The 26,281-nt window shown below is 40.7% G+C and overlaps 1 long non-coding RNA gene across 1 annotated transcript; it reads right to left on the bottom strand.

Moving 5' to 3' along the window:
• LOC116740787 lies at nt 1-25,362 on the bottom strand. The gene is made up of 3 exons (XR_004345951.1): nt 25,065-25,362; nt 4,259-4,405; nt 1-184 (listed from the first exon to the last, which is right to left on the bottom strand). It is a non-coding gene; the product is annotated as an uncharacterized LOC116740787 (long non-coding RNA).
• Nucleotides 25,363-26,281: the final 919 nt, after the last annotated feature.

The raw sequence follows: 26,281 nt of genomic DNA, 5'->3' as shown, positions 1-26,281 counted from the left end.
AAACTTAAATAGAGTGTATTTTTCTCTTACAGAAAGGAGTCCAGAGGAAGGAATTCCAGAACAGAGACAGTCGCTCAATGCCATCTTCATGAAGCCAGGCTCCTCTTCCCCTCTCTGCCTTCCTTAGTGTATGACTTTCATCTTCATACTTACAGAATGGCTGCTGCTCCTCCAGGCATTGCTTCTGCATTCCAGGCCAGAAAAAAGAGGGCAAAGAGCCAAAAGACAGGTCCATGAGTTCTGTCCTTCTCAAAGAACTTTCCTTGAATTCCAACCAATGTCTTTTGCTTATTGACCATAACTGAGTCATGTGGCTACCCAGGCTACAAGGTGATATGTTTTTATTGGGTTTATTGTCACCTTGAACAAAATCAAGTTTCTTTTATAAGAAAGAAAAGGAAAATTGATATTGGTAGATAGCAGTATCTGTCACATACTTAAACAGATAAAATTTCACACATATATGAAACAAATCTATAGCATAGATTCCCAGAAGTGGAAATTTCTAGGTCAGAAGACATGTCCAGTGTGTATATTTGTGATTTTTTTAGATGTCAAATTGCCCTCCATAGACCAATAGTACCAGTTTCCACATTACCAGCAAATATGAGTGCCCATTGTCTTAACTTTGCTAATCTTAGCAAAAATTAAATTTTAATTTGTATTTCTATTATAAAAGATGTTGAATATATTTTCTGTGTACAGTTTGTTTATATCCTTTATCTTTGTCTTCTATACCTATCTTTTATTTTCCAATTTTATACTTTAGATTTTTAAAAATTTATTAGCTAGTTGTCAAGAACAATATTAAATAATGGTGGTGATAATGGGTGTTTGTTATTTTAATGAGAATGCTTCTAGTGTTACACTGCTGATTTTTGTTTTTAGATATAAATTATTAGTCGTTTGGGAATTCCCTGGTGGTCCAGTGGTTAGGACTCGGTGCTTTCACTGCCTAGGGCCCGGGTTCAGTCCCTGGTCAGGGACTGCAAGCTGTACGGCACAGCCAGAAAAAGAAAAAAATTTATTTGTCATATTAAGATGAATCAATTAATATCTGCTTAATTAAGAATTATGTTAGGAACTGATGTTACATTTTTTCAAATGCCTTTTCAACATCTATGGACATGATTAGATATTTTTTCTTCTTTGTGCTATTAGCACAGTGAATTATATTAATAAATTTTCTAATATTTAACCATCCTTACATTTCATAAGCTTACCTGTAGTGTGTAATTCTTTGATTTGTGGCTGACTTTTATAACCAATATTTTTTATTGTGATAAAATATACATAACATAAAATTTACCAATTTTAAGTGTGCAGCTCAGTGGCATTAAGTACATTCATATTGTTGTACAACCACCACTGTCATCCATCTCCAGAACACTTTCACTTCCCCAGTTGAAATTCTGTACTCATAAAATAATAAGTTCCCATTTCCTCCTCCCCAACCCCTGGCAACCACCATTCTACTTTCTGTCTATAAATTTGACCACTCAAGGTACCTCATATAAGTAGATAAACAGTATTTCTGACAGGCTTATTTCACTTAGCATCATGTTCTCAAGATTCATCCATATTGTAGCATGTGCCAGAATTTCCTTCCTCTTTAAGGCTGAATAATATTCCATTGTATGTATAAGGACCTTTACATGCAGCCCAAAGTATCCACGTCATAGGTTGGGTTCTCTGGAATCAGATACTGAGATGGAGTTTGGGGTGCAAGACATTTATTATGGAAAAGAAGGGGATAGAAGCCAGACTGGGCAGAGGAAGAAATCAAACTATGATGCAGGCCCAGTGGAGCCTCAGCTAACCCGGCAGGGAATTTTTGAGTGAGTACTGCCCATGAAAGTGTCCCACATTAGACCAGAATAGCCAGGCCTTTACACCTCCACCTGACCCAGTCACCGCACATAAGCTGACTTGGGAAGGGCATGACCATGGAAGGGGTGGTTTTTTCAGCTAAGGCAGACCCTGAGGGAGCTGACAGTTGGAGGCTGGCTGCTGACATGCTCTCTGAAGCTGGGCAGCCAGTCCTTCTGGAAGGGGGATCTGAGCAACACATCTCCATGTCCACCACAATTCATCCCTCCTGGTGGGGTGCTGGTGAAGATTTGATTTTTTCCAGGACATAAACAAAGAGGATTTTTTTTTCAACTTTGGACATTCACAACAGTTTTGCTGCATATCAATAGGCTCCAAAGCAAGGCATTGTCGAGAGGGAAATAATTTTCTAAATTCCATTAGCTCCATTTGACATAACAATAGCTATCTGATTGAAGCATTTCCTCCATAGTGTGCTTTCAAAACCTAGGCCTTGGCCTGACGGTATCATGGAGAAGAAAAGGAGGGAGGGGCTACAGAGAGAGGATATGGAATTCACAGGCTCTAGCCTCTCTGTTCCAGACTTCAGCCTGGAGAAAGAGTTCAAGAATTCAGCTATGATTCAAGGGTGGGAGAAATCACTCTATTCCCTATTTGGGGTTCTGGGAAGAGGCCACCATGTAGAGGAGCAATGCTTTAACCTGCTAGAACCTGCTAAAGAGCAATGTACAGAGTGGCCAAAAAGGGATGCAGCTTTTCTTGGGCTCCTGTCATGACTCCCATGATCCTTGGGTGGAGCAAATGCTAGGTGAGAGCCAGTGGGTCTGTCATGGGGCAGCAGGGGCTGATGGGTGGACTGACCACCACGGACAGGGACAGAGGAGACAGGACAATGACTCAGAGTTGTCCAAAGACCAAGTAAAACCCAGTGGGAGGCTAAAGACACCAGACCAAGCTCAAACTGAGAAAGAGAATTGATCTCATCAGCTATAGATGTCAGCAGGTAGGAGATGGACACGTAAGTCCACCTCCCCATGGTCATCCACATGTCCTCTTTGAAAGTGAGATGGGTGCAAAAAGCTAAAAATCTGACCATTTCTTCTTAAAAAGACACTTTTAGTTATACTCCTGCTGCACAACAATCCTAAATCACGGTGATTTTTAACAACAAGCTTTGATTCCTTACTCATAGGTTTGAGGTTCAGTTGAGCTCTTTTGGCTTCAACTGGGATCATCTGAACTTGGCTCCAGGCCATGAGTAGGATCCAAGTCTGTTCCACAAGTCTCCTCATTTTGGGGCCAGCGGCTACTGTAACATGCTCTTCTCATGACAGAAGACAGGGTTGCAAAAGGCCAAGCCGAACCACACTCACATTTAAAGCCTCTGCTCATACCACATCCACCAACATTCCACTAGCCAGTGTAAATCTTATAGCCAAGTCCAAAGTCAATGGGTCAGGAAGTATAATGTATATTAGGGAAGGAGTGAAGAATTGGGAACAATAATCCAATCTACTGCAGGGACTAGGTATTACCTAAAAGGACCATCTAAATTATTACATTAGACTAAGGTTTCTGGACAGGACAACTTGTCTTGGGTCAAGTTCACTAGAAGGAGAGACTGAGACGGGAATTCTTGTGCACATAATGAAAGATATATATCAGGGAAGCAGTGAAGAATATGGTCTCAGCTGGAGTCTAGTCTCAGCCTGATCCCACAGGGGAGCTCTGGAGTGAGAATTGTACCACTGAATTATCCGCCATGAGGCAACAGTTGGGCTTTTTTACCCCATGTCAGTAAACTATTGGCTGTCTGTCTCTCCCCTGGAGTGGGTATAACCTCCCAGGCACTTCTTTGTGATGTAGCAGCTGTAGGCCAAAGACAATTCTTTGAAGAAGGTAGCAGCTGTAATCTGAGATCAACCAAAACTCACAACAGCTAGGGATTGTATGTACTACCTAGGTTAACGGAATCTGGTAAGGGCACCTACAACATCTAACATATCGTTCATGAAAGACCATATCAAAATAAAATTACAGGGGCTTCCCTGGTGGCGCAGTGGTTGAGGGTCTGCCTGCCGATCCAGGGAACACGGGTTCGTGCCGCAGTCCAGGAGGATCCCACATGCCGTGGAGCAGCTGGGCCTGTGAGCCATGGCCACTGAGCCTGCGTGTCTGGAGCCTGTGCTCCGCAATGGGAGACGCCACAACAGTGAGAAGCCCGTGTACCACAAAAATAATAATAATAATAAAATAAAATAAAATTACATTTTCTCTACACACCCATAACAAATACTGCTATTTCTTTCCTAATATTCCTTCTTCCCTATTTCCTTTACCAAAAAGAAAAACAAACAAGATAACTTAGCTGAACCAGAATAAAAATTACATTTCTCAGACTCCCTTCTAACTAGGCATGTCCACATACCTAGGTTCAGGACACCAGATGAAGGCAGAACGTCATATGGAAGCTTCCAGGAAGCCTCCTTGAGAGACAGCTATTGTCATCCTTTGCTCTTTCTTCTTTGTCCTTTCCTCTATTCTGCTGTGTGATGGCTGGAGCATGAACAGACATCTAGGGAATGAAAGCCAGCAGATGCACAATTAGAAGGGACCTTGGTTTCTGACATCACTGTGCCACAGCCACCACACCTTCAACATAGAAAGACTCTTCCACCCAGGCTAAACTACTGTTAATTAACTTTTACAGGGTAAAATTCATTCACAGAGTAGTGTAATCCTAATCAGTCCAATATTCAAGCCAGATTGAAAAAGAATTTGAGAACCTGCTACATATACTTTGCCAGAGAGCCCTCCTGCAAGATTGTACCCATTTTTACTCCATTTAGCAGATATCAGAGTGTTTATTTCTCCACACTGCTTGTTATGTTTTTAGGTTGGATTTAGTTAAGAAGCAGGAAGCCATCTTACTGTTGTTTCAATTTTCCTTTCCCAGATTTCTGGTCAAGTTGAACATATTTTCATCTTTTTTATTTTGACTGTTTGTATTTCTGAAACAGGAGGGAAGGGGGCAGGGCACAACCTTTAAAAGAATACCACAACCCAAAGACATGTCATAAACTGATTAGAACCAAATAGGTCCAAGATGGCAAACAAGTTGACTTCCACTAGACCTTAAACCTCAGGATACACTCACTGTAAATACATCAGCAAGCTAAATGACACACCCACAGGTGCCATGACAGTTCCAAGGCTGACCATAAAGGTCAAAAAGTAGGCAATGGCCTAATTTCTGGAAATCCCTACCCCTTCCCAAAAATAGCTGGAATATTCCTCCCACTCATTAGCCTATGAAATTACCCACCTCTATAAAAACTGATAACCCCATACCCTGGGGTTGCTCTTGCTTTCTGAGATGGCCTATACTCTGTCTGTGGAGTTTGTTTGTTTCTCTCTAAATAAATCTACTTCTTAACTATCACTTTGTCTCTCACTGAATTCTTTCTGTGAAGCTCAGAACCTGAGCTTCATTAAGTCCTGAGACCAGGTGTGTGATCTCAGTTAAAAGACTGTGGGTTTGGGGGCTTCCCTGTTGGCGCAGTGGTTGAGAGTCCTGCCGATGCAGGGGACACGCGTTCGTGCCCCGGTCCGGGAGGATCCCACATGCTGCGGAGCAGCTGTGCCCCTGAGCCATAGCCGCTGGGCCTGCGCGTCCGGAGCCTGTGCTCCGCAACGGGAGAGGCCACAGCAGTGAGAGGCCTGCGTACCGGAAAAAAAAAAAAAAGACTGTGGGTTTGAGTCTCAGTCTGGGATTTGGCTGGATTCAAGTCCCAGTCTGAGATGCACAGTTTCATTTCTTCCTTTGTAAATTGCCTGTTCATATCATTTGTCCATTTTCTATGGGGGAGAGGGGTTATATTTTCATAGTGATTTAGAGGTTCTTGTTTATTTGAAAAAATATAAATATGTTGATAAGAATAAGGAAGGTTGATATAAAAAATTACCTGGGTACCAATCACCCAAATGAACAAATGTTGATATTCTGTCATATTTGATTCAAATCTTCTTTTAAAGAAATAAAACATTGTAGATGAAGATATACTCACCAAGTTTACCTTCCCCAGTCTCAGAAACAACAACTGTCATATTTTTATACTTTTGCTGCAATATACATGATATCATTTCAGATATGTTTATTTTAATTTACATTAATTGTGTTGTGGTGGTTAACTTTATGTGTCAATTTAACTGGGTCACAGGGTGCCCAGGTATTTGATTAAATAATCTTTCTCTGTTTATCTACGAGGATGTTTTGGGATGAAATTAGCATCTGAATCAGTAAACTGAGTAAAGCAAATTGCCCTCTGCAAGGCGGATGTAAATCATCCAATTAGTTGAGGGCCTGAGTAGAAAAAAAGGTGGAGAAAGGAAGAATTCACTCTCTCTGCCTGACCACTTGACTTAAGACATCAGTCATCTGCTCTCAGACCGGAATTTTTATACCATTAGCACTCCTGGCCCTCAGGCCGTCGGAACCAGACTGAAACTATACTACGGGCTTTCCTGAGTCTTCAGGTTGCAGACAGCAAATTGTGGGACTTCTTGGCCTCTGTAACTGCATGAGCCAATTCCTTATAATAATATGTATATAAAACTGGTTTGGTTTCTCTGGAAAACCAAAACCATTACAAGTGTCATATAGAAAATATTCTTTTGTAGCTTACTGAACTCTGTGTTTTTGAGATTCATCCATATTCATTTAATTGTTGTATAATATAACATTGAATGAATATTCCATATTTGATTCATATTACACACCTGATCCCCTACTGATGGATATTAAATCCCCCCTCCCAAATTTTACTATTACAATGTGGCATAAACATCTATGGACTTACTTCATATATTCCCATATGAAAAAAAAAATTTGAAGTGGAATTGCTGGATTATAGGAACATGTAAGCATCTTTACTAGATATTACTAAATTGTGGTGCAAAGTGGTTATATGAATTTATACTCCCACCAGAAGCATTCAAGAGGTCCCATTTTTCCATATCCTGACAACACTGAATAATGTGAAGCTTTTTGAAGTTTTTTTCCCAAATTAATAGGTGTGATGATATCTCATTATTTTAATTTTCTTCTCCCTCATTACTAATGATGTTGAGCATATTTACGTATGTTTATTGAATTTCCTCATCTTTGAAATGTCTATTCCAATTCTTTATGCATTTTTATATTGGGTTGTTTGTCATTTTTATTGCTTTACAGAATTCTTTGATATAATCTGTCAATAATATTCACTGCAAATATCTTCTCCCAGTGTGTGGCTTACCTTTAAAAAAAAAAAAAGTTTTTTAAAGAAATAATTCAGGGACTTCCCGGGTGGCGCAGTGGTTGAGAGTCCACCTGTCAATGAAGGGGACACAGGTTCGATCCCCGGTCCGGGAAGATCTCACATGCCACGGGGCAACTAAGCCCGTGTGCCACAAATACTGAACCTGTGCTCTAGAGCCTGTGAGCCACAACTACTGATCCCATGTGCCACAAGCACTGAAGCCCGCGCACCTAGAGCCTGTGCTCCGAAACAAGAGAACCCACCACAATGAGAAGGCTGCGCACCGCAACGAAGAGCAGCCTTGGTTCGCCGCAACTAGAGAAAGCCCGCTCGCAGCAACAAAGACCCAATGCAGCCAAAAATTAAAAAAAAAATAATTCACATACCATGAAATTCACCCATTTAAAGTATACAATCTGGGCTTCCCTGGTGGCGCAGTGGTTGAGAGTCCGTCTGCCAATGCAGGGGACACGAGCTTGTGCCCCTGTCTGGGAAGATCCCACATGCCACGGAGCGGCTGGGCCCGTGAGCTATGGCCGCTGAGCCTGTGCTCCGCAACGGGAGAGGCCACAACAGTTAGAGGCCCGCATACCGCAAAAAATAAAAAATAAAAATAAAAAAATAAAGTATACAATCCATTGCTTTTTTTAAAAAATATTTATTCGGCTGCATTGCGTCTTAGCTGGGCACACAGGCTCTTCATTGCAGCACACGGGCTCAGTAGTCATGCTACACTGGCTCTCTAGTTGTGGTGCACAGGTTCTAGAGCGTGTGGGCTTAGTCACCCGTGGCATGTGGGATCTTAGTTCCCCAACCAGGGATCGAATCTATGTCCCCTGCATTGGAAGGTGGATTCTTAACAGCTGGACTACCACGGAAGTCCCCATTGGGTTTCAATATAGTCACAAAGTTGTACAATCATCACTACAATCTAATTTTAGAGTATGTTTGTCATCACCCAAAGAAATCCAGAAGCAGTCACTCTCCATTCCCCCTCTCCTCCAAGCCGCTGGCAACTAATAATCTGCTTTCTGTCACTACAGATTCGCTTATTTTAGATCTTCCATTAAAAAGAAATCAAATAGGGCTTCCCTAGTGGCACAGTGGTTGAGAATTCGCCTGCCAATGCAGGGGACACGGGTTCAAGCCCTGGTCCGGGAAGGTCCCACATGCCACCGGAGCAATTGAGCCCGCCAGCCACAGCTACTGAGCCCACGTGCCACAACTACTGAAGCCCGCACGCCTAGAGCCCATGCTCCACAACAAGAGAAGCCACCGCAGTGAGAAGCCTGTGCACCACAATGAAGAGTAGCCCCTACTTGCCGCAACTAGAGAAAGCCCACGTACAGCAACGAAGACCCAACGCAGTCAAAAATAAAATAAATAGATTTCTAAAGATGGCAGAAGAGTAAGACGTGGAGATCACCTTCCTCCCCACAAATACATCAGAAATACATCTACATGTGGAACAACTCCTACAGAACACCTACCGAACGCTGGCAGAAGACCTCAGACCTCCCAAAGGCAAGAAACTCCCCACGTACCTAGGTTGGGCAAAAGAAAAATGAAAAAACAGAGACAAAAGAATAGGGAGGGGACCTGCACCAGTGGGAGGGAGCCGTGAAGGAGGAAAGGTTTCCACACACTAGGAAGCCCCTTCGCGGGCGGAGACTGCAGGTGGCAGAGGGGGGAAGCTTTGGAGCCACAGAGGAGAAAGCAGCAACAGGGGTGCGGAGGGCACAGCAGAGAGATTCCCGCGCAGAGGATCGCTGCCAACCAGCACTCACCAGCCTGAGAGGCTTGTCTGCTCACCTGCCGGGGCAGGTGGGGGCTGGGAGCTGAGCTTGGGCTTAGCAGGTCAGACCCCAGGGAGAGGACTGGGGTTGGCTACGCGAACACAGCCCGAAGGGGGTTAGTGCGCCACAGCTAGCCGTGAGGGAGTCTGGGAAAAAGTCTGGAACTGCCTAAGATGCAATAGACCTTTCTTTTGGGGTGCGCAAGGAGAGGGGATTCAGAGTACTGCCTAAACGAGCTCCAGAGACGGGCGCAAGCCGCAGCTATCAGCGCGGACACCAGAGATGGGCATGAAACGTTAAGGCTGCTGCTACAGCCACCAAAAAGCCTGTGTGCAAGCACAGTTCACTATCCACACCACCCCTCCCGGGAGCATTATGCAGCCCACCACTGCCAGGGTCCCGTGATGCAAGGACAACTTCCCCGGGAGAAGACACGATACACCTCAGGCTGGTGCAACTTCACGTTGGCCTCTGCCGCCGCAGGCTTGCCCTGCACTCCGTACCCCTCCCTCCCCCCACCCCCCCCGGCCTGAGTGAGCCAGAGCCCCCTAATCAACTGCTCCTTTAACCCCGTCCTGTCTGAGTGAAGAACAGATGCCCTCAGGCGACCTATACGCAGATGCGGGGCCAAATGCAAAGCTGAACCCCAGGAGCTGTGCGAACAGAGAAACGGAAATCACTCCCAGCAGACTCAGGAGCAGCGGATTAAATCTCCACAATCAACTTGATGTACGCTGTATCTCTGGAATACCTGAATAGACAACGAATCATCCGAAATTGAGGTGGTGGACTTTGGGAGCAACAATATATGTATACATTTTTCCTTTTTCTCTTTTAGTGAGTGTGTATGTGTATGCTTCTGTATGTGATTTTGTCTGTATACCTTTGCGTTTACCTTTTGTCCTAGGGTTCTGTCTGTCCTTTTTCTTTTTTTCTGTAGTTTTAGAGCTTGTTATCATTGGTGGATTTGTTTTTTGGTTTGGTTGCTCTCTTCCTTCTTTCTTTCTTTCCTTTTTTTAAAATTATTTTTTAATTTTTAATAATTATTTTTTATTTTAACAAGTTTATATTATTTTATTTTATTATTTTTCTTTCTTTCTTCCTTTTTTCTCCCTTCTATTCTGAGCCGTGTGGATGACAGGGTCTTGGTGCTCCAGCCGGGTGTCAGGCCTGTGCCTCTGAGGTGGGAGAGCCAAGTTCAGGGCATGGGTCCACCAGAGACCTCTCAGCTCCACATAATATCAAAAGGTGAAAATCTCCCAGAGATCTCCATCTCAACACCAAGACCCAGCTCCACTCAATGACCAGCAAGCTACCATGCTGGACACCCTATGCCAAACAACTAGCAAGACAGGAACACAAGCCCACGCACTAGCAGAAAGGCTGCCTAAAATCATAAATAAGGTCACAGACACCCCAAAACACACCACCGGATGTGGACCAGCCCAACAGAAAGACAAGATCCAGCCTCATCCACCAGAATACAGGCACTAGTCACCTCCATCAGGAAGCCTACACACCCCACTGAACCAACCTTAGCCACTGGGAACAGACACCAAAAACAATAGGAATTAAGAACCGGCAGCCTGCAAAAAGGAGACCCCAAACACAGTAAGTGAAGCAAAATGAGAGAACAGAGAAACACACGGCAGATGAAGGAGCAAAGTAAAAACCAACCAGACCAAACAAATGAAGAGGAAATAGGCAGTATACCTGAAAAAGAATTCAGAGTAATGATAGTAAAGATGACCCAAAATCTTGGAAATAGAATGGAGAAAATAAAAGAAACGTTTAACAAGGACCTAGAAGAACTAAAGAGCAAACAAACAATGATGAACAACACAGTAAATGAAATTAAAAATTCTCTAGAAGGAATCAGTAGCAGAATAACTGAAGCAGAAGAACGGATAAGTGACCTGGAAGATAAAATAGTGGAAATAACTACCTCAGAGCAGGATAAAGAAAAAAGAATGAAAAGAATTGACGACAGTCTCAGAGACCTCTGGGACAACATTAAACACACCAACATTCGAATTATTGGGGTCCCAGAAGAAGAAGAGAAAAAGAAAGGGACTGAGAAAATATTTGTGGAGATTATAGTTGAAAATTTCCCTACTATGGGAAAGGAAATAGTTAATCAAGTCCAGGCAGCACAGAGAGTCCCATACAGGATAAATCCAAGGAGAAACACGCCAAGGCACATATTAATCAAACCATCAAAAATTAAATACAAAGAAAAAATATTAAAAGCAGCAAGGGAAAAACAACCAGTAATATACAAGGGAATCCCCATAAGGTTAACAGCTGATCTTTCAGAAGAAACTCTGCAAGCCAGAAGCGAGTGGCAGGACATATTTAAAGTGATTAAAGGGAAAACCTACAACCAAGATTACTCTACCCAGCAAGGATCTCATTCAGATTCGACAGAGAAATTAAAACCTTTACAGACAAGAAAAAAACTAAGAGAATTCAGCACCACCAAACCAGCTTTACAACAAATGCTGAGGGAACTTCTCTACGCGGGAAACACAAGAGAAGGAAAAGACCTACAATAACGAACCCAAAACAATTAAGAAAATGGTAATAGGAATATATGTACTGATAATTACCTTAAATGTAAATGGATTAAATGCTCCAACCAAAAGACATAGACTGGCTGAATAGATACAAAAACAAGACCCGTACATATGCTGTCTAGAAAAGACCCACTTCAGACCTAGGGACACATACAGACTGAAAATGAGGGGATGGAAAAAGATATTCCATGCAATTGGAAATCAAAATAAAGCTGGAGTAGCAATTCTAATATCATATAAAATAGACTTTAAAATAAAGTCTATTACAAGAGACAAAGAAGGACACTACATAATGATCAAGGGATCAATCCAAGAAGAAGATATAACAATTGTAAATATGCACCCAACATAAGAGCACCTCAATACATAAGGCAAATGCTAAGAGCCATAAAAGGGGAAATCGACAGTAACAAAATCATAGTAGGGGACTTTAACACCCCACTTTCACCAATGGACAGATCATCCAAAATGAAAATAAATAAGGAAACACAAGCTTTAAATGATACATTAAACAAGGTGGACTTAGTTGATATTTATAGGGCATTCCATCTGAAAACAACAGAATACACTTTCTTCTCAAGTGTTCATGGAACATTCTCCAGGATAGATCATATCTTGGGTCACAAATCAAGCCCTGGTAAATTTAAGAAAATTGAAATCATATCAAGTATCTTTTCTGACCACAACACTATGAGACTAGGTATCAATTACAGGAAAAAAATCTGTAAAAAATACAAACAAATGGAGGCTAAACAATACACTACTTAATAATCGAGAGATCACTGAAGAAATCAAAGAGGAAATCAAAAAATACCTAGAAACAAATGAGAATGAAAACATGACCATCCAAAACCTATGGGATGCAGCAAAAGCAGTTCTAAGAGGGAAGTTTATAGCAATATAATGCTACCTTGAGAAACAAGAAACATCTCAAGTAAACAACCTAACCTTACACCTAAGGCAATTAGAGAAAGAAGAAGAACAACAACAAAAAAAACCAAAGGTAGCAGAAGGAAAGAAATCATAAAGATCAGATCAGAAATAAATGAAAAAGAAATGAAGGAAAAAATAGCAAATATCAATAAAACTAAAAGCTGGTTCTTTGAGAAGATAAACAAAATTGATAAACCATTAGCCAGACTCATCAAGAAAAAAAGGGAGGAGACTCAAATCAATAGAATTAGAAATGAAAAAGGAGAATTAATAACTGACACTGCAGAAACACAAAGGATCATAAGAGATTACTACAAGCAACTATATGCCAATAAAATGGACAACCTGGAAGAAATGGACAAATTCTTAGAAAAGCACAACCTTCTGAGACTGAGCCAGGAAGAAATAGAAAATATAAACAGACCAATCGGGGCTTCCCTGGTGGCGCAGTGGTTGAGAGTCCGCCTGCCGATGCAGGGGACACGTGTTCGTGCCCTGGTACGGGAGGGTCCCACATGCCGCGGAGCAGCTGGGCCCGTGAGCCATGGCCGCTGGGCCTGTGTGTCCGGAGCCTGTGCTCTGAAACAGGAGAGGCCACAGCAGTGAGAGGCCCATGTACCGCAAAAAAAAGAAAAAAAAAAAGGAAAAACAGACCAATCATAAGCACTGAAATTGAAACTGTGATTAAACATCTTCCAACAAACAAAAGCCCAGGACCAGATAGCTTCACAGGCGAATTCTACCAAACATTTAGAGAAGCGCTAACATCTATCCTTCTCAAACTCTGCCAAAATATAGCAGAGGGAGGAACACTCCCAAACTCATTCTACGAGGCCACCGTCACCCGGATACCAAAACCAGACAAAGATGTCACAAAGAAAGAAAACTACAGGTCAATATCACTGATGAATATAGATGCAAAAATCCTCAACAAAGTACTAGCAAACAGAATCCAACAACACATTAAAAGGATCACACACCATGATCAAGTGGGGTTTATCTCAGGAATTGAAAGATTCTTCAATATACGTGAGTCAATCTATGTGATACACCATATAAACAAATTGAAGAATAAAAACCATATGATCATCTCAATAGATGCAGAAAAAGCTTTTGACAAAATTCAACACCACTTTATGATAAAAACCCTCCAGAAAGTGGGAATAGAGGGAACTTATCTCAACATAATAAAGGCCATATATGAGAAACCCACAGCCAACATTGTCGTCAATGGTGAAAAACTGAAACCATTTCCATTAAGATCAGGAACAAGACAAGGTTGCCTACTCTCACCACTATTATCCAACATTGTTTTGGAAGTTTTAGCCACATCAATCAGAGAAGAAAAAGAAATAAAAGGAATCCAAATTGGAAAAGAAGAAGTAAAGCTGTCACTGTTTGCAGGTGACATGATACTATACATAGAGAATCCTAAAGATGCTACTAGAAAAGTACTAGAGCTAATCAATGAATTTGGTAAAGTAGCAGGATACAAAATTAATGCACAGATATCTCTTGCATTCCTACACACTAATGATGAAAAATCTGAAAGAGAAATTAAGGAGACATTCCCATTTACCATTGCAACAAAAAATATGTAATACCTGGGAATAAACCTACCTAAGGAGACAAAAGACCTGTATGCAGAAAACTATAAGACACTGATGAAAGAAATTAAAGATGATACCAACAGATGGAGAGATATACCATGTTCTTGGATTGGAAGAATCAACATTGTCAAAATTACTATACTACACAAAGCAATTGACAGATTCAATGCAATCCCTGTCAAACTACCAATGGCATTTTTCACAGAACTAGAACAAAAAATTTCACAATTTGTATGGAAGCACAAAAGACCCCGAATAGCCAAAGCAATCTTGAGAAAGAAAAACGGAGCTGGAGGAATCAGGCTCCCTGACTGCAGACTATACTACAAAGCTACAGTAATCAAGACAATATGGTACTGGTACAAAAACAGAAATATAGATCAATGGAATAGGATAGAAAGCCCAGAGATAAAACCATGCAACTAATCTATGACAAAGGAGGGCAAAGATACACAATGGAGAAAAGACAGTCTCTTCAAAAAGTGGTGCTGGGAACACTGGACAGCTACATGTAAAAGAATGAAATTAGAACACTCCCTAACACCATACACAAAAATAAACTCAAAATGGATTAAAGACCTAAATGTAAGGCCAGAAACTATCAAATTCTTAGAGGAAAACATAGGCAGAACACTCTATGACATAAATCAGAGCAAGATCCTTTTTGACCTACCTCCTACGGAAATGGAAATTAAAAAAATAAATAAACAAATGGGACCTAATGAAACTTAAATGCTTTTGCACAGCAAAGGAAACCATAAACAAGACGAAAAGACAACTCTCAGAATGGGAGAAAATATTTGCAAGTGAAGCAACTGACAGAGGATTAATCTCCAGAATTTACAAGCAGCACATGCAGCTCAATATAAAAAAAACAACAACCCAATCCAAAAATGGGCAGAAGACCTAAATAGACATTTCTCCAAAGAAGATATACAGATTGCCAACAAACACATGAAAGAATGCCCAACATCATTAATCATTAGAGAAATGCAAATCAAAACCACAATGAGGTATCACGTCACACCACTCAGAATGGCCATCATCAAAGAATCTAGAAACAATAAATTCTGGAGAGGGTGTGGAGAAAAGGGAACACTCTTGCATTGCTGGTGGCAATGTAAATTGATACAGCCACTATGGAGAACAGTATGGAGGTTCCTTAGAAAACTAAAAAGAGAACTACTATACGACCCAGCAATCCCACTAATGGGCATATACCCTGAGAAAACCATAATTCAAAAAGAGTCATGTACCACAATGTTCTTTGCAGCTCTATTTAGAATAGCCAGGACATGGAAGCAACTTAAGTGTCCATCAAGAGTTGAATGGATAAAGAAGATGTGGCACATATATACAATGGGATATTACTCAGCCATAAAAAGAAATGAAATTGAGTTATCTGGACCTAGAGTCTGTCATACAGAGTGAAGTAAGTCAGAAAGAGAAAAACAAGTACCGTATGCTAACACATATATATGGAATCTAAAAAAAAAAGAAGGTCATGAAGAACCTAAGGGGAAGACGGGAATAAAGACACAGACCTACTAGAGAATGGACTTGAGGACACGGGGAGGGGGAAGGGTAAGCTGGGACAAAGTGAGAGAGAGGCATGGACATATATACACTACCAAACGTAAAATAGATAGCTAGTGGGAAGCAGCCTCATAGCACAGGGAGATCAGCTCGGTGCTTTGTGACCACCTGGAGGGGTGGGATAGGGAGGGTGGGAGGGAGGGAGACGCAAGAGGGAAGACATATGGGGATATATGTATATGTATAGCTGATTCACTTTGTTGTAAAGCAGAAACTAACACACCATTGTAAAGCAATTATACTCTAATAAAGATGTTAAAATAAATAAATAAATAAAATTCACATATGAAAAAAGGTATCAAACAATATGTGGTCTTCTACAATTGGCTTCTTTTATTTAGCATAATGCTTTCAAGTTTCATCCATGTTATAGCATGGATGGTTAAGTTGGTTATACTATGTATTGTACATATGTTTTGAATTTTGATTTGATCAAATGTATCAGTCTTTTCTTTAGATTTCTGATTTTTGTCTTACTTAAGAAATCCTCCCCTTTCTCTGAGTTATAAACATTAATATATTCTTTAATAATTGCAAGTTTTGTTTTTCATATTTAAATTACGTGCAGTTTATTTTGCATATGTCACATAAAGATTTAATTCTTTTACACATTGGTAGTCAGTTGTCCAGCACTACTTATTGAATTGAATACATCGATTCCCCCATTGTTTTGTAATGCCTCGTGTATTATACAATAAGGTCTCATATATGTTTAGGACTGTTTACCCTGTGCCATTATGATAGGTTTATAGTAAATCTTAAGAGAGAAAAGGCATTAAATTTGGTAGGGCAAGTGTCCTATCCTTTTTCTTCTTTTTTGCAACTGACTTTAATGTTAATGACCATAGGGATCCGTTTTTTTAAGTTCCATTAAAAATATCCTGTTAGAATTTTGTTGGAAATTTCATTTAATTCATAGAGTAATTTGGAAAGAATCAACATTTTAATGTGCAGTTGAATAAACATTGGCTATATTACCTCTTATTCCATCTGTTGGAGTCTCTAGTCCTCCCTTTCCCCCTGCTCAGAAGTAGACCCTGAGATGAGAATTTGAGTATAAGTCCCCCCTTATCCTCACTTTTGCTTTCCAAGGTTTAAGTTACCTGCCGTCAACCTCAGTCCAAAAATATTGAATGGAAAATTCTGGAAATAATTCATAAATTTTAGATTGCATCCCCTTCTGAGTAGCATGATGAAATCTTATGCTGCCCTACTCTGTCCTGCCCAGGACGTGAATCATCCTTTTGTCCTTCATATCCCGCCCAATAGTTTTGGTTATCAGACTGACTGATGCAGCATCGCAGTGCGGTGTTCAAGTAATCCTTATTTTACTTAATAATGGCTCCAAGGGCAAGAGTAGTGACACCGGCAATTCTGATACTCCAAAGAGAAGTCGTAGAGTGCTTCCTTTAAGTGAAAAGGTGAATATTCTCAACTTAATAAGAAAAGAAAAAAAGTCAGACGCTGGGGTTGCTAAAATCTACAGTGAGAACAAATCTTCCGTCTGTGAAATTGTGAAGGAAAAAGGAAGTCCGTGCTAGTTTTGTTGTCACACCTCAAACTGCAAAAGTTACAGCCACAGTGCGTAAGTGCTTAGTTAAGATGAAAAAGGCATTAAATTTGTACAATAAGATATTTTCGGAGAGAGACCACATTCACATAACTTTATTACAGTATATTGTTATAATTGTTCTATTTTGTTATTAGTTATTGTTGTTAATCTCTTACTGTGCCTAATTTATAAATTAAACTTTATATGTATGTATAGGGAAAAATATACTGTATAGAGAGTTTGGTACTATCCTCAGTTACAGGCATCCAACTGGGAATCTTGGAACATATCCCTCATGGATAAGGGTGGACAACTGTTCCTTGTTTGTGAGGTAATCACAGGAAAAATCATCAGGAGAATGGGGAAGAGACTCGGGGAAGGGAAAGCAATCAATGGAGTACCCTTTCTCAAGCAAGTTATCACTATGGGCAACTAGAGCTTAATCCTGGGGAATCTTGAGAAATGTTGTGGAACACATGCCTCAGAATCATCCCACCTGAGGAGTGAGAAGCTGGGGTATTTATACAAAAACTCCTTTCAGTCACTGAGGGTTTCCAGCAGGCATTAATTTCCCAGCCCTTCCAGCCTGCTCACATGGAAGGTGGCTAGCATGCAAGGAAATGGTAAGTGCCAAGGAGCACCAACAGTGTCTGCTAAATCACCAAAAGATCTTTTGAAGGTTCAGATATAGCATGTCTCTCCCCTGCCTAAAGTTTTTTTTTTTTTTTTTTTTTTTTTTTTTACTGTAGAGGAATCCAAAATTGTTGGCATGACTTACAGGTTTCTTTCTTTCTTTTTAAAAATATATTTATTTATTTATTTATTTATGGCTGTGTTGGGTCTTCATTGCTGTGTGCGGGCTTTCTCTAGTTGCAGCGAGTGGGGGCTACTCTTCATTGTGGTGCATGGACTTCTAATTGCGGTGGCTTCTCTTGTGGCACAGCACAGGCTCTAGGTGCGCAGGCTTCAGTAGCTGTGGCACGCGGGCTCAGTAGCTGGCGCGCACGGGCTTATTTGCTTCACGGCATGTGGGATCTTCCTGGAACAGGGCTCGAACCCATGTCCCCTGTGTTGGCAGAAGGATTCTTAACCACTGCACCACCAGGGAAGCCCTGACTTACAGATTTCTACACACCAAATACCAGCTCCTTTCCCAAGAAGTTTGTTCTCTAGCCATATTGAAGCAGCTGGATCCTGCCAAACCCTCAGTTCTTTGCATTTGTTGTTTTCTCTGCCTCTAATGCTCTTCCCTTATTCTCTTCCTAGAAAACCCTTCAAAGAGGCAGAGCATTGGAGAAAGATAGAGCTAGAAGTAAAACTCTGTTCTAATAGTGCCAGTATTTGCTTTGCTTAGTGGGAAATGCATGACAGGATATAGAGAGGAGTGTGTAAAGTTGGGCAGCCTTGGGTTTTTTGAGAGAAGTTACAGCATTAGAGAAAAATTAAGGAGGTTCAAGAAAGCCTGAAGAGATTTGTTATCTAAGCTGTGATGTTTCCCTTTATTATTTCTTCACGGAAATTGAAAAAAAAATTTAAATTATTTGTCAAGGGAAAAAATTCTACTCTGATACTTATTTGGGCAAGTTCCTTAACATTTCTGAAGTCCAGTTTTCTTAACTGTTTAATGGAGGGGACTATACAAAGGCCTGAATATAGGAGGTGAGAATCACTGGGGGCCAGCTTGGAGGTTGGCTACCACAAAGAAGTACATGAAAGGTGCTTGGGACACAGTGTGTTTTTAAATAATAGCTTTTATTATCACTCATTTTCTGGACTCCCTGCACAAATGTCACTTCTACTGAGAAGCCTTCCAGACCACCATAGGTAGTTATGTAACAGCTTTGCCAAAAGAATCAAACTTCAATCTGTTCAAGCTTTTATTATTCTGCATGTTCAAGACTGTGATTAGAGGCTTTGAGCGGGGGGTGGGGATCAATATCTCAGGTAAGGACTCATAGCTGGTCCAGGCCTTCCTACCTCTTCTTGTTCCTACAGCCCCAATACCATAGCTAGCCACATTTACTTCTTAAATAAAAATAAATTAGACTTCATGAAAATTAAAGCATTCTGTTTCATAAAAGATACCGCTTAAGAAAATGAAAATGCAACCCTCAGACTAGGAGAAAAAATTCCCAATGCATATATCTGGGAAACAAATCATATTCAAAATACATTTAAAAATTCCTTTCATTCAGTAATAAAATATATACAACTTAATTTTTAAAAGTGGGCAAAATAGGGCTTCCCTGGTGGCGCAGTGGTTGAGAGTCCACCTGCCGATGCAGGGGACACGGGTTTGTGCCCTGGTCTGGGAGGATCCCACATGCCGCGGAGCGGCTGGGCCCGTGAGCCATGGCCGCTGAGCCTGCGCGTCCGGAGGCTGTGCTCCGCAACGGGAGAGGCCACAACAGTGAGGCCCGCGTACCGCAAAAAAAAAAAAAAAAGTGGGCAAAATACTTAAAAGTCACTTCACAACAGAAGATATTCGGATGCTAAATAAGAACATGAAAAGGTACCCAACATCATTATCATTAGGGAAATGCAAATTAAAACCCCACTGGGATACCACTGCATAGCCAGGAGAATGAAAGTTAAAGATTGGCACTACCAAGTGGTGGTGACGTTATGGAACAACTGGAATTGTCCTGCACTGCAGGTGGGAATGTAAAATGAAAACAAACACTTTGTAAAACTGTTTGATGGTTTCTTATAAAGCTAAATATACGTGTACCATATGACCCAGCAATTCCACTCTTAAGTATTTACCCAAGAAAAATTAAAACATAAGGTCATGCAAAGACTTACACATAAATGTTTATAGGAGTTTACACATAATAGCCCCAAACTGGAAACAACTGAAATGTCTACCAACTAGTAAATGGATAAACAAATTACATTTTGTCCAAACTATGGAAAACTACTCGTCAGTAAAAAGGAGCAAACTATTGATATGTATAACAAAATGAATAAATCCCAAAATCATTATACTGATTCCATTTATATAAATTTCAAGAGCAGATAAAATTAATCTATGGCCATTAAAATCAAATCAGTAATTGTCTGGGGCCAAGGTGGGGATTTGATTGCAAAGCGGTCTCAGGGAACTTTCCTATGGTCATGGAAATGTTCTGTATCCTAGCTGGTGAGGGGGGCAGGGCACAAAGATTCTAAAACTGTAAACATTTGTTAAAATTCATTGAACTGTACTGTATTTTATTATCCATTTTACTGTAAGGAAATTATACTTCCATTAAAAAAAGATTATTGGGGAAAAACTTTTAAGAAGATCCTCTTAACTGGGTAACACATAGTATCTCAGATCGTTTATGAGTAGGGTTGCCAGATTTAGCAAATGAAAAACAGGGGGGCTCAGTTAAATTTGAATAATATCTAATTGCTTATGCATATCTACATTGATAGAAAAGAAAAATATTGCGTGGTACATATACTTTAAAAGTATTTGTTATTCATAGAAAATAAATTATAAGTATCTAAATCATACATTTTTGTAATTATATTCTTCTGATCATTTGGTTCTTTTCAATAATTCCTTGTTTTGTGGTATTTGCTTATAAAATTCCTTGCAGACACAGTCTATGTTCATTTTCTTTGTATCATAGCTTCTACAGTGGTCACATCTAACTTCTTTAGTTCTTTTGTCTATTGAACATTCATTAATAAGAAAATATACTCAACATTAGCATTATGAGCCAATATACTGAACATATACTAGGATGAAGTTAACAACCCTGATAATTGCTCTTCAAATATGGCTTGTTGAAGCAAATACCATCTTTCATGGAATGAGATGGTTTTTCATTTTTCAGTATTATGTTGCATCTCTTGATAAATAACTTTTAATTTATTTTTTATAAATGTATTTATTTTTGGCTGTATTGGGTCTTCATTGCTGTGCGCGGGCTTTCTCTAGTTGGGGCGAGCAGGGACTACTGTTTGTTGCAGTGTGTGGGCTTCTCATTGTGGTGGCTTCTCTCGTTGTGGAGCAGGGGATCCAGTAGTTGTGGCACGCAGTCTCAGTAGTTGTGGCTCATGGGCTCTAGAGCACAGGTTCAGTAGTTGTGGCGCACGGGCTTAGTTGCTCCGTGGCATGTGGGATCTTCCCGCACCAGGGCTCGAACTTGCATCCCCTGCATGGGCAGGTGGATTCTCACCCACTGCGCCACCAGGGAAGCCCCTGATCAATAACTTTTTAAAATGTTATCCAGTAACAGAAAAAGAACATTGTCATCAATTTTTCTTCCTTTCTTCTTCAACACTATACATGATGATTCCACTGGTTCCCATGCCGGAAGAGTATTTAGTTCTTGTACAAGAATCAAATTCTTCATGAGATGGTAGTCATGAAAAATAGAACTACCATACGACCCAGCAACCCCACTACTGGGCATATACCCTAAGAAAACCATAATTCAAAAAGAGTCATGTACCATAATGTTCATTGCAGCTCTATTTACAATAGCCAGGACATGGAAGCAACTTAAGTGTCCATCAACAGATGAATGGATAAAGAAGATGTGGCACATATATACAATGGAATATTACTCAGCCATAAAAAGAAATGAAATTGAGTTATCCGTAGTGAGGTGGATGGACCTAGAGTCTGTCATACAGAGTGAAGTAAGTCAGAAAGAGAAAAACAAATACCATAAGCTAACACATATATATGGAATCTAAAAAAAAAAAAAGGTTCTGAAGAACCTAGGGGTAGGACAGGAATAAAGACACAGACGTAGAGAATGGACTTGAGGACACGGAGAGTGGGAAGGGTAAGCTGGGACGAAGTGAGAGAGTGTCATGGACATATATACACTACTAAATGTAAAATAGATAGCTAGTGGGAAGCAGCCACATAGCACAGGGAGATCAGCTCAGTGCTTTGTGACCACCTAGAGGGGTGGGATAGGGAGGGTGAGAGGGAGAGGCAAGAGGGAGGAGATATGGGGATATATGTATAGCTGATTCACTTTGTTATAAAGCAGAAACTAACACACCATTGTAAAGCAATTATACTCCAATAAAGATGTTTTTAAAAAATCATTCTTTAGTGCATTTTACACTTCCCTTAAGCAATGGAGTGCTTCAACAACACTGGTTTCTCTTCTTTCACTTTGCATAATCTATTGCTAAAGAGGTATTATAAACTATCAACAAGAGGTAACTAAGTTTCCCTTAAAGTCAATAAGAATTTGAGGGTCATTTTCTTTAGGATTAAAGTGTGATTCAGTACTTCAAATAAACTGAGGATTCTCCATTTATTAAAGCAAGCTAACAAGTTTCTGAATGCAAGAGAAATGAACAGTACTGAATGCCAACAAAATCACAAAAATTCCTCAGTTGTTCAGTTGGCGCTTAAGAAAAAATTTCATGACAATTACATCAAAGTCAACAGGAAAGACATCAGATGTTGTAAGAGCAGCACCATGTAGAATATGAGCCAGATAGCCAAACGGCTTCCGAAGAAACATTCGTGCTTTACTTCAGCTTTGAATAAACAATGTCTGCACTTTTATGTGAACATCTACCAACATTTGTATTGGTATCATCTCCACCAAAAGCAGTACAATTTTCTTCGTTAACTCCTAAGTCAATAAGAGAGTCTCTGCAAAAATTTGCTCTTGTTTCTGAAGTCTCATCTGGAAGAGTCTTTACTTAAAATAACCTTACAAGTGAGCCTTTTCACAAGAAGGTTATTGCACAAGCAAATTTTTCTGCTTTGTCATTACTTGAATCCATAAAAAGATGAGGCATTTAGGGCTTTGATAATCACTGCAATAGTAAATGGAGTTATTATATTTTTAATTATTGCAGTAGGTTTTGTCCTGGCATTTGAAATTTTGCTTCCAGTTTTGGAATTAGAAAATCCCCCTGGTAGCAGTACATTCAAAGAGTCATTTGAGCTGAAAGACTGATGACAATATACAATGTGGGAGACTGTTACAACTTCTGCTGTGATTATTTTATGTTCTTCATCTAGATTTCTTTTAATCAAAATTTTATTTTATCACTTTCTTTGATACAAGTTGAAGAAATCACACATCTTTTACTCTAAGCTGATAGTATATGCTCGTTTATATCTGACTTTCCACCATTTTCAATACTGAATGAACACTTGCATACTGCACAAAGAGCTTCAAAAGGAATTTTCCTCATTTAATTCAGAAAATGTATCATGAAATTCACACTTGCATTTTGGCATTTAGGGGTTCAAATATAGCAAATAAAAACGAGGTAACAATTTATTTTCAACAAGGGTGCCAAGACAACTTAATGGGAAAAGAAATGGTGCTGAGACAACTGGATAGCCACATGCAAAAGAATGAAGCTGAACTTCTACCTCATATCAAGTACAAAATTTAACTCAAATAGATCAAATACCTATATGTAAGAGCCAAAACTACTAAACTCTTAGAAGAAAATGTAGGGGTAAATCCCTGGATTAGGCAATGGTTTCTTATATATGACACCAAAAGCACAAGCAACAAAAGAAAAAAATAAATTGGATACCATCAAAATTAAAAATTGTGTGCTTCATAGGACACTATCAAGGATGTGAAAAGAAAATCCACAGAGTGCAAGAAAAATTTTGCAAGTTGTATACCTGATAAGGGACTTGTATTTAGGCTATATAAAGAACTATTACAACTTAATAAAAAGACAACCCAATTAAAACATGGGCAAAAGATCTGAACAGACATTTCTCCGTAAAAACATAAAAATGTCTAGTAGGTATAGGAAAAGATGCTCAACATCATTAGCTGTCAGGGAAATGCAAATCAAAGCCACAGTGAGATACCACTTCACAGCTACTAGGGTGGCTATGAACCAAAAGACAGATAGTAAGTGTTGGTAAGGAGGTGGAGAAACTGGAACTCTCATACATTGCTGGTGGGACTGTGAATGGTCCAACTGTTTTGGAAAACAGTTTGGAAGTTCCTCAAAAGATAGTTACCCAGCAATTCCACTCCTAAGTTATATACCCAAGAGACTTGAAAACATGTGCGCACAGGAGAACTTGTACACGAGTGTTCACAGCACCATTAGCTAAAAAAAAAAAAAAAGTAAAAAAGTGGAAGCAACACAAATGTCCATCACCTGAGAAATGGATAAGAAATATGTGAGATAACCATGCAATAGAATATTATTCAACCATAAAAAATGAAATCCTTGTTCATCCTACAACACAGATGAGCCTTGCAAACATTATGCTAAATGAAATGTCAGTAACAAAGGACCACATACTGTATGATTCCATTTATGTGAAACGTTCAGAATTGGCAAATCCATAGAAGGGGGACGGGAGGAGAGAGAGAGAGAGAAAGGTAGATTAGTGGTTGCCTATGGCTGGGATGGTTGGGAAGTAATGGGGGAATGACTACTAAAAGGTATAGGGTTTCTTTTGGGCGTGCTGAAAATGTTCTAAAATGACAGTGGTGATCGCACAACTTTGTGAATACACCCATTGAATTATAAAAGAAAAAAATTGGTAATAGCGACCAACGCAAGAACTGAAAAAGTTGTATTTAATAAATCTCATGGCTGCATCATTGCATCTGTCACGAGCCCAAATTCATATCTAACGGTAAGGTGGGAGTTGAGTCGTGAAAGGGTTGCGAACTTAATTTTACGAAAAGCAAATTGAACTCAAAGGTGAATATCTAGTCTGCTTGCAAAGGAGAGCTGTACTTGTAAGGAACAGTCTCCCTTAACAAAGTCGGAGCTGAGCCAACCCAATCCAATGTTTTGGGAAGCTAGCTTTCCGGGACTGGCAGTATTTCAGAAGCGTGAGCGTCTAGCGATTGACGGGCTTCCAGCTTTGTTAGTGTGGTTACTGGAGTAAGGAAGCTGATTACCTGTTAACTATCAGAAGCCTGGTCCCTGGAGTGAGGCACTTGCTGATTGGTTGTTGTCCAGAAGCATGGAGCTGTCAATGATTGGCTGACTTTCAGAAGCTCTGGACTGTCGTTGATTTACGAACTTTCAGAAGCCTAGCTACCGGAGTGAAGCTGTTGTTCACTGGCTGATTTTCAGAAGCCACTGGAGTGAGGCTGTCGCTGATTGGCTGGTTTGTAGCGCCTGTGTACTGATGTGAAGTTATCTCTAAATAATGGTGGTTACTTGATCAGGACTTAGAACTTGAGCAAAAAAAGTCCTTTCCTTTCTTGAATATGAAAAATAAGTACTTTTAATTTCTAGTTCCTTCTTTTGGTCTTCCCTCAGCTAAACTCACTGGAGACACCGTAGACACTGTACAGATCTTTTATTTGTAAAGGTAGGATTTTCAGTTAGTGATTTAAGCACCAATTGCGGTGGCGGAAAAATAGCTCTAATAGTTTTTAATTGATTATAAAAAGATAAATACAGGACATTTAAGGCATCCTGACAAAGTCAGTATACGACGCAGGACAAAATCATGAAATACGTCCTGTATATACAGGATGCCTGGAAACTGTCAATTACACAGAAGACTGACGCTCGCTGGGATTAGGTTTCTTGCATACGGCCCTGCAGTCAGAAACGGGTCGAGTCAGAATCTGAACTATAAAGGGCAGGGATCCTCTGGGCCCCTGTGAGCCCCTAACGTCTGCGCAAGGCTGGGCGCGCACCGCTAACCTTAGGTCGGCTAGAAATCGGCTGAACGTCTGAAGGGAGGGTGCACAATTGACTAGCAGCGGGTGAGGAAACAGCAGCAAGGAACCGGCCTGGGAGACCGGGGCACGAAAGCCGAGCACCAGGGCGGTTCAGATCTCCGCGCCAGGGACCTGCTGCGGCAGCAGAAGGCTTTGCTGGAGGCCGAAGTGGACTGGGCGGGGCGGAACGAGGCCCCGCCCCCAGGCGCGCCCGTGTGCGTGGCTGGGGGCGCCGCAGAGTCCCACTCCACGATGCGAAGCCTGAGGACAGGCCAGAGCGGCGGCGCGGTAGCTTTCACTCTGGGCACCCACGCTCCCAACGTCCAACCCGGCGGCCTCGAAGCTTAAGGAAGACTCGACCCGCAGCCGTGCGCTTGCCCCCACCCCCAACCCGTCCCGACGCCCCCATTCGCGCTCTTTGCGCGCGTCCAGCTCCGCCC

This window comes from Phocoena sinus, chromosome 15 (assembly GCF_008692025.1).
Source record: "Phocoena sinus isolate mPhoSin1 chromosome 15, mPhoSin1.pri, whole genome shotgun sequence".
In the NCBI taxonomy this organism is placed as follows: domain Eukaryota; kingdom Metazoa; phylum Chordata; class Mammalia; order Artiodactyla; family Phocoenidae; genus Phocoena; species Phocoena sinus.
The sequence above is the reverse complement of the archived record's forward strand: the minus strand, read 5'-3'. Positions and strand labels throughout refer to the sequence as shown.